At 31.7% G+C, this 14,279-nt stretch overlaps 1 long non-coding RNA gene across 1 annotated transcript; it reads right to left on the reverse strand.

Annotated features, from left to right (window-relative positions):
- Positions 1-1,466: 1,466 nt before the first annotated feature.
- On the reverse strand, positions 1,467-3,877 carry LOC139516614 (uncharacterized). Its single transcript, XR_011662992.1, has 3 exons — positions 3,354-3,877; positions 2,539-2,607; positions 1,467-1,774 (listed from the first exon to the last, which is right to left on the reverse strand). It is a non-coding gene; the product is annotated as an uncharacterized lncRNA (long non-coding RNA).
- Between the last annotated feature and the right edge of the window lie 10,402 nt (positions 3,878-14,279).

The following is a 14,279-nucleotide window of genomic DNA, read 5'->3' on the forward strand; positions in this document are numbered from 1 at the left end:
TTGTTTTGGGTCCTATAGCTCCTCAACTGTTTCAATTCTCATACATCCTTAGCTTTCAAATATTCAGCTTTGGACGTTTTGCAAAATAATTGTCCTACCTTCATGACAAATATGTTGTTGTTCCCGTAGATAAAGCCCCAAACAACATCGTTTTTATGTGTAAAACTCAGTTCATAAACTGCTTGATAAATGAAAACCTGATCTTCCATCTCTGTATTGGATACCTACACTACATAAGTGTCCTTACAAACAACGGTTTATTGCTGGGTCTTCCAAGTACTCAACGAAACCTCTTTCTAAATTATCAACATCTATTTTATTAGCAATTAAAGCCGGGCTTCAATGTTATAGTTAAACTGCCTATTGTAGAGGTGGCGTGAATCAATGTGGATACTAAAAAATTCCAAAGATCTTTTAGAGTACATGAAGTTTAAGACACTTTTATCTTGCAATAGTATTAAAACATTTGACTTTTTTTACACTTTACACAAGTATTCCCAATTCCAAACTAAAAGACAAATTAAAAGAGTTGGTATTGCTTTATTTCATTATTTCATAAAAAAGAATGGCCAACGTATATACAAGTATCTTGTCTTAGGGAGTGATAAATCCTACTTTGTAAAGGATCAAACTGATTCAAAAGAAAAAATCTCTGAAACTGACAATATCAAGATGCTTGATTTCTTGAATGACAACATATTTGTTACGTTTGGAGGACGCGATTTTCAACAGACAGTCAGCCTTCCAATGGGAACCAATTGCGTCCCTCTTCTTGCCGGCTTTTTTTTTATTATTATTATGTGGCTGACTTCATACAGGAATTTCTTAGAATGAAATATAAGAAGTTAGCAATATCCTTTAATTTTGATCCTTAATGCTCTTCAACCTTGCACTTTTTTTACCTTTTTAACTTTTTTGGATTCGAGCGTCACTGATGAGTCTTTTAGATACGAAACGCGCGTCTGGCGTTTATACAAAATTTAGTCCTGGTATCTATGATGAGTTTACTTTAACTTAACTTTCCGCTATATATGATGTTCTTTCACTAAATAATTCTAAATTTGGTGACTATGTTGAACGCATATATCCCATCAAACTAGAGATAACGGATACAACAGATACAGTTAAGTCTGCCTCATATCCCGACTTACATCTATAAATTGACAATAAGGGTAGGTTGGGGAAAAAAAAAGAACGACAAATGAGATGATTTCAGCTTCCCAATTGGGGCAATATGCGCAATTGTTTCTCCATAGGCCGTAATGGTAACGTTTTCTTCTGTTGCTCAGCCCATATCGTAAACTTGTATATGTATGATGGCTTGTTTCGAAGCTGAGACATTTTTACATATGTGGTTAAATTTTCGGGGTACGAAGTGTGATTCATTTTTCCGTAATTTAGCAAACCCCGAGTATCCTTTTGCGATGTCGCTCCTAATGGTAAAAAATCCCAATTTTAACACAATAAGTTCTTTGAAATTTTAATACTTTGAACACATTTCATAGCTCCATGGTTTTTACACATTTATTCTGTGTTCCCTTATTTTCTAAATTAACACTAATGGTTCAGCTCAGTCATTTGTTTATCATAGAAATGTGTCAAATATCACTACACAGAGATTTTTTGTTTACACGTGACTTTTGTGTTCCTCATTTCAAGGTGCATTAGGGGTATTGTCCCATATTGAAATCCATAGTTCTGATTTTTCCAAATATTTTTAGGTGATCTTCATCGGTATGACATTCTGAATAAATCTGTGTATTTTTGTCCATTTCTGAAAAAAAAATAAAGTCGTTTCAGCGCTATATGGCAATGACACTTTTATCGCTATATTCATTTATTTTTAATACAACGTGTATGTATAATTAATTTCTTCCAGTATACCTTTACTAGTCAAAACAAGGACAAAACTTCTGATGATAACCTTAAATTACAATACACAGACCCTATTAAAGCATTCTATAACATTTTCTTGTGTCTTAAAGTGCATTTTGACAGAGAAATTATGCAAAAATGTAGATTTCATAAAAAAAACCACACCAAAATAACTATTCTTACTAGTGGACATCTGGTATATAATACTGTGGAAACCCCTCAAAACTACTGGGAAAGTCATTCTTATCATGTAATTAGAGTGCAATGAAGTGCAAATTTTCAAAACTTGTCCATTCACATAATTCTATTTGAGAAAAAAAGGCTTTTTACATGTATTTCAGTGAAAACCCTTTATCAATGAGAAATCCACATGAGGTATTAAAGGAAACATTGTGACATCACACGTATTATGGCGTCATTAAATAATGACAGATCAAAATAGTGCTAAATAGAGTTTGCAGTGTTACATGAGAATCAGTTGCCGCAAGATTTAACTCGACATGTTGAGTCGAAAAGATCAGTAACCAAGCCTTTTCATTTAATAGCAAGACCATAGCAACAGTTTCCATATAAGCATATTTCTAACATACCGACTGTAATTTCATTTGCACAAATACCATAAATAAATAATTTAGAGCTTACCTAATAAATCAAAATGCTTACCAGTTATTCAGGGCTTTTTAAAACCTTTAGTTTGTCATCTCATATTTAAAAGTAATGATATGTCTGGAACTGAAATAAGACAAAAAATTTAACTCAAACTGTGTTATCATTTAATTTAAATACATAAGTATTATTGAGAGAAAAAAATCTAATTCTTGAAAGTTTTATCACAAAGAAAGAAAAATGCTTCTCCTTTGTGGCTTAGCCACCTTCATTTAAACTGTTTATATTAGAAGCAATGAGTAGTAGCTAACTAGCTTAATACATGTAGTTGAATAGCAATATTGTTTTCAAGAAGGTTTGACCCTCCCCCTTTTTCACTGAGAAATGACAATATCTTGTGTTTTGCTCTTGTGCATTAACAATAGTAATTCGTAATTTTCTTAATACATGTACATGATTTTTTTCTGTTTATTTGCATATGATATCTACTGACCAGGGTCAAATTATTGGATAAAAGCAAATGTATGATGTATCTCACTTTACTCGTGTGAAGTGTGTTATCTCCCTTGATTATCAGCTATTCCTGTAGACCAGAGTGATAATTGCATAACAAAGACTATGTTGTGTCATGTTTACTTACAATTTATTTATATTACATGTAAGTTTTTTCTTGCCTTTTTCAATTGAATAAACAATTCATTTCGGATCTCTCGGAGGTAAACAAAGTTATGATTGTGCCTAAAAAAAGTGTTCAGCCCCGTGCCAGTAATGCATTTAAAAGTGAAAAATTTATTGAATTTTTGCTGTTCTTTATCAATAATATTTATCAGAAATCATTTATGATAACTAGGTATAAATAAAAAACTACTAACCATCATTTTAACAATTTTCTGTGGTGTACAAGGTGAAATTAGCTTACGATATCTCTGGATCCTTTCTTACAAGATGGGGCAATATGCGCAATTGTTTCTCCATAGGCCGTAATGGTAACGTTTTCTTCTGTTGCTCAGCCCATATCGTAAACTTGTATATGTATGATGGCTTGTTTCGAAGCTGAGACATTTTTACATATGTGGTTAAATTTTCGGGGTACGAAGTGTGATTCATTTTTCCGTTATTTAGCAAACCCCGAGTATCCTTTTGCGATGTCGCTCCTCATGGTAAAAAATCCCAATTTTAACACAATAAGTTCTTTGAAATTTTAATACTTTGAACACATTTCATAGCTCCATGGTTTTTACACATTTATTCTGTGTTCCCTTATTTTCTAAATTAACACTAATGGTTCAGCTCAGTCATTTGTTTATCATAGAAATGTGTCAAATATCACTACACAGAGATTTTTTGTTTACACGTGACTTTTGTGTTCCTCATTTCAAGGTGCATTAGGGGTATTGTCCCAATTGTGAACTTTCCTTTTTTATGTAGCAACATTCCAGCAGCTCTTGCATACGGAGTATATATCTCCTAATTGATACGATGTTCCCGCGCTTGTATTTCCTATCATGATTTCCTTGAAAGAGGGTTGCTGCTCACAAGGAAACTATTAAAAAAAAGAGTTCCAAATGGTGAAGCTGAAATCATCCCTTCGTAAATTTTACGAACGCCATCACCAGTTGGTTCAACGTTATGGAATAATCGTTTCACAGATAATATTGGATATGTTTCGAACGTCGTAACTACACTCCCCTTTCTTTTTCATGAATGTGACCTACAGGATGTGTAATAACATGAGCAACGCTACGGGTGCCACATGTGCAGCAGGATCTGCTTACCCTTCCGAAGCACCTGCGATCAATCCCTGTTTTTGGTGGGGTTCGTGTTGCTCAGTCTATAGTTTTCTATGTTGTTTATTGTGTACTATTATTTGTCTATTTGTCTTTTCCATTTTTAGCCATGGCGTTGTCATTTTATTTTCGATTTATGAGTCGACTGTTTCTCTGGTATCTTTCGCCCCTCTCTGGTGAAGAGATATCGAGAGAAGTGTTTCCTATCATAATAGCCCTTTGTATTCAATCGATAGTGTATTTCCGGCCTGTTTCCTTATTTGCTTTTTTAGCCATGATGTTGTCAGTCTATTTTCGATTCATGAGTTTAAATTTCCCTCGGGTATCTCCCGCCTCTTTTTGTACACAATATGCTTTCAATAGTATATAAAAGAAATAAACTAACTTTACATAGATCCAATTTTAATGAACAATTAAAAAGAAATAATTATGTGACGTAGTGAGACCATAAAATAGTTTTAATACTTATGATAAAACAAAAGTGATTTAAACTTCAAATGAAAACAAAATCCAACAACAATGCAGAAGCAAAAAAATACAAATCGATGAAACCAATGAAAAGAATATCATAGACATATGGAGGTGAACAAACGGTCTTCAGTAATAGACAACCATTTACAACAAATGTCACGTACTGAATCGCGTCTAGCCTGGATAGCTTATGGTAATATCTAACTACCAAAGAACTGTCATCATTATCAAAAACATTAATGAACAAAACATTCTATGGATAGAAATAACCGTCAAAGAGGTGGAAGATAACAATAGGATATCAAAACCCAGAAGTTAACGAAAAACTGTAAACGGCATGATTAAAACATAAAAAGAATGGAAAGACAAGCGAGAGTATACAAAGCACAACATAGAAAACTTATGACTGATCAACACAAACTCCACTAAAGTACGGTTGTGATATCAGGTGCTTCGAAAAGTTGACAGACCCTGCTCTATATGTGACACTATCATGATTCTCACGGTTTTGTTTTCAATCGTACCTGATTGCTCATTTATTATTGGAAAGCTAAACGGATTTTCTGCCTTTGCAAATACATGTATGATGAATTTGTCAATAACATTCAGTAATGAGACAATGGTTCAACCAGAACGCATATATCAGGTATCTTAAATAACCTATATATGTTATGTTTGTCTGATTTATAAACATAGTACTTTACATGGGTCCACCGTTCAGATTGAAATTTCATAGAATTTCAACAAATAATTAAATGTGGTATTCTAAGTATTCTAATATGGATTATATTTTCTAAAAAGACAATTGTCTTTGAGATTTCTGATATCAGATTTCGTTCTGTTATCTTAAATGATGAACTGTAAAGTCATATTTGAGAAATTGAAAACGTCTACACTTAAATTTATATCATTGATCTATTCCTGACTTTAATCGACCTGGGATTTGCTTATATATCTTTCGGGTTTCCATATAAATATAGTTGTCAAATACAATATATATATATATATTTTTTTAACTATCTTGGAAACAGTTGGTGTATCTTTTGACTTAAAAAAGGGCAATCTATTCGAATGGAAAAGCAATAAAAGGTAGTCTAATGTTTCGACTGTGATAAAACTAGCAAATTGTCTGCTAATTGGAAAATATGAAAAATAAACAAACTTTGAAATGATACCAATTTCAATGGATAATGTAAAAGGACAACGTAATATTTCAAGACTCTTTATTGGCTTCTTATAAATTGAAAAAAACCTCTATGACATCACAATCAAAATGAGTGTATTCCACAAGACAATGCAAACAATGAATTATAAATAGAAAAAAAAGAAACACATAGAATGTAACATATACAAAATATATGTGAAATTAAATTAAATTATCATAAATAACATAAAAAATAATCAAATGAAAAAAATGAATTAAAAATAAAAATCGACAAATGAAAACAATACAATGAAGAAGATAGAATAAATAATGAAAAACGATAAGTGAAATAAATAAAATACAAACAAATACAATAATAAAACAAACATCTAGAGGTTAACATACGGCCAGCAGTAATAGACAAGCAATTACAGCAAATGTCACGGACTAAATTGTATCCTGCATAGACATGTTATTATATCTAACAAAGCCTATCAAAGAACTGCCAACATCGCTAAATATTTAGTGTACGAATATCAAGATATACACAAAAATAATACAATGTTTATTTTGTTGTATACGGGCAAATAAACATTTTTGATAAACTTCTACATTGTACGTTGAAAACAAAATACAATCATTTAAACTTTGTGTGTTTATAGACCCTTTCTGAATTTACTTGATTTGAGAGTTTTTGTTATACCTTATAAACATTCCTTAGATTACATGTTAATAACCTTACCGTTTATCGTAAGTTTGTTTTCGATCATTTTTTCTTGCGTGGACAAGTCATTGAACTCTCTGTCCATACAAACACGATGCATATGTCAATAACATTTACGAATGAGACAATGGTTCAATCAGAAACGAATACATCAAGTATCTTAAATAACGTGAACGTGTTATATTTGTCTTCTTAATGAATATAATGTACATGGATACGACGTTTCAATTGAATTGTTGACCGTATGTCCTAGCAATTTTGCTGACAAGTGAATGTCCACACTTCTGTCTTTATTATTGGTATTCAAGAATCGATCAAATTTACTTTAAAGGATGACTTTCTCTTAGATAATTGAAAGTCGATGTTAGTATGTGATATATTACAGAACTGTAATGAGCGAAAATATGTCTTCAATTGTGATTTTGATTCTAAAGTTTTCAATCGTAATGTTTCAAAATTAAGACAAATAGTAAATGAAACATTAAGGATATTTTTTCTGTAAAATAACACACATTTACCCACTCTACACACTATGGGTACGTACGTTTTAGTCCAAAATGTTTGAGCTGATATACACATCACCAAATATTCACTATACAAAATCCATATCGGTACACTAACATGAAAATTACTGAATGCAAGTGAACGATAACTTGTTATGAAATAGTCGTGTTAATACACCATTATGAAACTAGTTTAAAACATAGAAAAAAATACACTCGAAAAAACAAGGACGCACTCGAAAAAACACGGACCGCTCTCGAAAAAAATACAGACATACAAAAATAATTTACTCTTCAAAATGTCCTTTTCAATAAAAAAAACAAAAAAACAACCCAATAATTTATGTAAAGTGTCTGTAATTCTAATGATATATACACATTTGCATTGGTATGCATATAAAAATAGCGATACTCTATATATCCTGGAATAAAGCATTATAAGGCTTAATGCACATTTTAAAACAAAGTAGTGTAGGGTTAAAAATATCTTTTTATTTTTATCAAAAATACTTATGAACTTGCATATGTTTTTTTTTTTTTTTATCATATTCTCTGGAAGAAACGTGGTCACACTCGAAAAACCACGATCCCAGCCGGATACTTAACCTACCGTTGAATTGTGACAATTTCGAAATTCATGCCAACCATGAGAATTATGAGCAAGATATACCCAACAGGACCTAAGCTCACCTTAATTCTTCAGTTGGTCACTGTATCTTATTTCTTAGGTTTCGTATGTAGCCTTTTTTGGGAATTTATCTATATGTTAGTTATTTTGCGTCTTTTCCCATGGCTTTGTCATTGAAAAATTTGTATGTCTTTTTTGTCTCATTTTTGTAATGTCGAACAAGATAAAATGTATTGCAACAACTTGATATCATCATGATTAAAATAAATTATAACAGCTTTGATTTACAAGTTCAGATAAATCAAAGGATAGTAATTAAAACTGTTCATAGGACATGTAGTTTTTGAATTCTTTCAAAAACCAGGAGCCTAGAAGTTGTTTTTGAAAAGGAAAGCTTGGAACACATTTTTACATCTTCACAAAAGGTCATAAGAATTCAAAGGAATATTGAAATTTATAAAGAATAAAGCAACGACAAAGTAAAACAAACAAATAAATAAACAACTTTACATAACACAATCTGATTTTGTTTCAAATGTGGTTAATTAAATACAGATAGTTAACCCTTTACTGGCCTAATAATATAACCTGCTCATTTCGGGGCCTTTTATAGCTGACTATGCGGTATGGGCTTTGCTCATTGTTGAAGGCCGTACGGTGACCTATAGATGTTAATTTCTATGTCATTTTTTGGTCTCTTGTGGAGAGTTGTCTCATTGGCAATCATACCACATCTTCTTTTTATATGTATTACCTAAAACAAAATAGGTAGTTTTAAGTTTTGATGTTATATAGTTTTATAGATGTTTGATGTTTCCTCAACAGACCCAAAAGTTGCTTTTAAAATGTATTGGACGGCTTAACTCTAGAATTATTTTGTTGTTCGTGTTGTTGTTCATTTACTTTTTCTGGTTTGTTTAATTTAAATTTATTGATAACATGCATATCCTATTTGCATTTAAATTAAATATCTGTTATTTATCTTGCATTGAACGTGGTTCCAAAATACAATTACGTTATCTTACACTATGTCTTTACTCGAATTTTTTCCATCAAAAACTGTTTTTGGTATATTGATTCAATTTGTCTGCATGAACAAATGTTAAAAATTCCGTCTGATCAAATCAAGAGCGCAAGGAAGTGATAATGAAGTAGGAATATGCTGCATTTCTAACGAGAGTAATGACTATACGGATATATCATTTTCAGGATGATTTATAAATTTAATTTTACTACGTCAGTTAATAGTTTAAAATGAACAAAATATTGAAAACCATTTTGTATACATGGTTTAGACATGATTTAAAATTGATGAGCAATACCACTTTCTGTCACTCAATAACAAGCATTTAAAAATTCCACAGATCAAAATAAATTTAAAAAAAAGATGAAATCCCTAAAACTTGGCAAAATAAACGCTTGACTAAATCAACCAAAGAAACGAATGAAAACAACTATTATATCATATATCAAAGTGAAGACTAAGGAAACAACCAAATTAGAAGGTCTGCTTCATTATGGTAAATTTCTTCTACATTGAAAACTTCAATAAAGACAGCAGTAGTATACCGCTGTTCGAAAGTCATAAATCGATTGAGAGAAAACAAATCTGGGAAAAATAACGAAACAACAGAAACACTTGAATGCAACAAAAAAATAATCGGCAATGCAACAAACACAGAAACGAACTACAAGATAACAACTGCCATTTTCCTGATTGTGTACAGGACGTTTAAAGAAAATATGATGGAATTGTTGACAAATTAGTTGATTTAAATGTTCCGATTATCAACGACCCATTTTTCAGTAAGAACATTCCTTTTGTCAAATCATAAAACGTTTACATATGTTAAGCTAGTGTATGTTCAAAATATATAGACCTTAATAACAAAGGTTTGTTTCTTGCAGAAAAAAATACCAGAACAGTATCTTTTATTCTTTTTCTAGACTGAGTGTGAACTAGCAGAAGACAATATGTTCCAGTTGTCGTAACTAAATTCTCTTGTATTGGAAAAAAAATAAAAAGTAAAATCACAAAAATACTGAACTTAGAGGAAGATCAATTGGGAAAGTCCATAATCACATGGCAAAATCAAATAACAAAACGCATCAAAAACGAATGGACAAAAACTGTCATATTCCTGACTTGGTACAGGCATTTTCAAATGTAGAAAATGGTGGATTAAACCTGGTTCTATAGCGCTAACCCTCTCACTTTAATGACAGTCTCATCAATTTCATGACATCAGCGAGTAAGAATTTTCACCTGAATTGTTCTTGCATTAGGTAGCCCTCCACAGTAATGTGTGTGGTTTCGAATGTTTGCACCGGGGGCGTTTTTTCGATAGATAAATGTCAATGGTTCCAGAAAAGGTATCCCACATTGAATTGAAATTCTACTTTGAATCAAACTTTGGGGGAATATGTGACGTTTTCATGCCCGTTTTTAAATATTTGTGTTAATGGCAAAGCAATATATTTGTATGATATTTTAACTATTGAAAACAATGTCATGAAATAGATCGATTACATCAATATGCACATTTATGAAACAAAAAGTAAACAGAAAGCTAGGAAGAGAGCATGGTTAAAGCTTTTTTTTACGTCAATATAGTTTTTCCTAGCTTTGGAGTGTTACCTTATTGTACCTCAGAAAGTACAGAATGTCATTTATTGAGATAAATTATGCAGCAAAAACTATTAAGGCCACACCAATTTAATTTCTTGTCCTACGGATTTTTGGACTCCAAAATTTGGGGCGAGCGAGCGATTTGAAAATTTTAATAAAAAAAATATTTTATTTGCAATTTTTTGAGGCGAAGCTTGAAAAATAAAGGCGAGCGATTACATTTTTTTTTTCATAAACATAAAATAGTAGGTTTTGACAATATTAAAACATGTAAAACTTGATTTATCACTTGTACTTTGACATTTCTCTAATTTCTGAAGTATATTTTCCCTGTTCACCAAGAAATAATAAAATCTGGTCTATGTATGTGTGACTGACAATGAGACAATTCTCCATCCAAGTCATAATCAGTTTGGGGGCAACCCCTTAATGTTATAAATATCCCTTTTACATGTTTTATGAGGGATCAATATAAGTTATAATATATTTGTTTGTACAAAAGCGCTCATATTTTCTCAAAGAACTATATATCTATCTGGTATTAAATGGTCAAAACATGTCCAAGAATTAAACTTTTTGTAATATTCCTGGACTTTAACCATGTTAAATTAACACATTTACTTTAACAGTATAATATTATTCAAAATAAGTGGACCCCTCTTTTAGAAAAAAGTTGTTTAAAATATGCTGCAACTCTCCTCTTTTTGAGGACAAAATTCTAAGTTTTCAAAGGTTTTGTATAGAAGAACTATACAAATCCTTGGTATTTCTGTTTTCTTTTCTACATCAGTAAAATGACCCCTTTTCTGAGGGAGGGTTGTTCTCAACCTGATAATAACAAACAAAGGTCAAAGTACGGCCTTTTACACAGTGATTTGATACAGACCAAACAGCAAGCTTTAAAGGATCCCAAAATTATTAGCGTACACAATTCGAACAGGAAAACCAACGATCTAATTTATATATCCAAACGGGAAAATACCAATGAACAACATAAACAAACGATAACTGCTGAACGACAGAGCCCTGAATCAATCAGGATAGGTGCATAAACATGCAGCGGCTATAGATAGTTTTGTTTCGCCAGCATACAATATAATTGCAGTTGAAGATCGTTGAAGGCAAATCCTTCAGAAGTTCTTTGTACTTTATTCTATTACTCGATTTATTTCACTTGACTGGGCGGAGTTTAACCGGCCGTTCGCTCATAATAAACCAGTCCATCTATAGATAGGTGTTTAAGGATAAACTCATCTATGAAGTGTCCAGTCATTCTTTTGTAAATTTCTTTGATGACACTGATAGGTGATTAGAAATCAGTAAAAATTATAACGGCAATCATCCTAATCACACACATCATAAAGTAGACTGTCCTTATGCAAATTAAAACGTAAGCTCCGACCGCCCTATCAGTTGAAATAACATTGGTATAACAACGAACATTTTTTGGTAGGGAATATAAGTAAGAGGGAAAGAAACCAATTTGTTGTTTTCCGCTGATATAAATTTATATCGCAGCACTCCCACTTTGGATAAATAGGTTTCATGCTGAAAGAAATATTCTCATAGATATGAACACAGTGTGGTGGGGTGCTTTTATGTTTAAAATCGTTATATACAGGTTTATAGACTGTGATTTTAAAAACAAAAGTTGATATCTTTTTATAATATTTACTAAAAGAAAAACGGTGCGGGAAATGGACATGATTACATTTCCGGATGCGGGAAGCGGGAATATAAAAAAAAATAAAAAAATTCTGTTTTGAAAAAAATAGGTGCGGGCGGGTCCGTCGAACAAGGAATCAAATTGGTGTGGCCTAAGTTTTAAATTCGTATTCTATATCCACTATGAAGGCAATACATGTAAATTTTATTGTGTATTGTCCTTAGCAAAAGACAAAAATTGATTAATAAACCTGACATTAACGGCAAAAAAGCAAAAAATAGGATTTCCATCATCAAAGTAATAACATACCTCCCATTACCGACCAATCTTTTCCTTGAAACATATTGGACCATTTATTAAAACTAAAGTAAGACATGGAAGTATCTTCAAAGATATCTCTTTGCATGATTTGTTTTATCTCACTTAATTTGTTCTGAAAATCTGACCTCAACTTGATGTCATTTTTTGGACCAGAATCAAAGTAACAATACTAAGTTTGTATTCAATTGGTTTGGAAAACAGATACTAAATCTAGACCAATTGGACACTTGTGAGTCCATTAAAAGGCATATAAGAGTTTTCCCCAAATTTCACACTGGATGAAGTATAATCTTTAAACCTATTACATGATGAAAGGGACACTGATTTCCTATACTCTGATCAGTAGGTTTTTTTCTTCTTCATCAAACAACTGCATCCGAGAACCATCTGTTTTAATGTGATTCATTGTAACTCGAATAGCCTATTTTGTTTACTGATAAAAACACTTTAAGGAAGAGAGTTCCTTTAAGTAGTTGCCAGTCCTAGAAATATTCCTCTCATGATTTGCATGTACACAGCTTAAGGTTATAAATCTTTATTTAGAAATTCCAAAGGAAAATGGAACAGAACTATGATTATCCAGGATATTATCTTTTAACTTATTTTCTCTGAAGTAAATGTTTGGTTTATTAGTAAATTTTCAATTTATAATCCATTTATTAAAAGGAATAATTACAATGTGTGATATAATACATTTAAATGCATCAGTACCTTTTACTATGATTGAATGATAATTAAGAATAATAAAATTATCGGGTATTAATGTGTTTTTGTAGAGATATTGATTAAACAACGAATCTTATCATTAATTACATTGCAAAAATAATTCAGTATGGTTCGAATTTGACAACTGTTGTAAACTTATAAATCAATCTAAAATGAAAACAAACTACAGGAAATAAATTCCGTAATCGGTTTTTATCGACATAGAACTGTGAATATCAAATTATAACCAAAGGATGAATAAAGAGAACATTGGCGTGCTGAAGCAATGGGTTCGTTTTATCTATTGGAACTAAAAGTAAAGAGAGGACTCCAGCTGTTGTTTTCATTGTGTGTGTACCGTTTAGATATGATTGTGACGTCGAAGAGAGTACAATTCTGAAGTGATTGATATAATGGAGTCTTTTCCACCCCGCATGTGTTTTACCAAGCAAATACATTTATAATAAGACATATATACAACATACTAGTACAAGGTTTTCATTTTTTGACGTGAGCCTTAATATCGATAGAATGAAAGCTTGATTTAATCAGAAAGACAACAAATATAGATAATTTGCAACAAACAACAATAGATCGCCACGTTAAGCATTCTATAAATGCATAACCTGTCTTAAGTCCTGAATATTCACTAAAGGGCGAAAAAACAACTGTCCATACCAGTAACAGTCATTCTACGGCTGATAATGTTTGTGTAAGTTATAACAGTTGGCCGTTGTTAAATTTCACTGTTGCAATTTTTTTGTAACTGTTTCAGCTTTGAAAGTGTGTGCCTCCTACATAAATCGAATGCAACAACGATAAAAATAGCTGGCAAAGTCATTAAAGGACTTATAAAACTACCGGTGTTATATTGCCATTCTTCCCCCATGCCAGTTTTTTCCCCGGGGAGATTTTGGATCATTGTCATTCTTCCCCTGCGGAAAGTTGACAATACGTATACATATAGTAACTTTTCACCCATGCCAATCTTTCCCCCCATGATATAGATTTCAATATATGTATATGCATGTCTGGAAATTAAACCGAACAGTGTTAGAATTATATTTAGTTGTATACAAATTTGTTGTTCATTCAAATTTACACAAGTCTGTCTACGATTTTATCAGTCTGACAATCTGTCTGTCTATATGTCCACAAGTCTGTCTACATATTCATCAGTCTGTTTACATGTTTACCATTCTGTCTTTGTCCCCTAGTCC

Source organism: Mytilus edulis, chromosome 3, assembly GCF_963676685.1.
Source record: "Mytilus edulis chromosome 3, xbMytEdul2.2, whole genome shotgun sequence".
Classification (NCBI taxonomy): domain Eukaryota; kingdom Metazoa; phylum Mollusca; class Bivalvia; order Mytilida; family Mytilidae; genus Mytilus; species Mytilus edulis.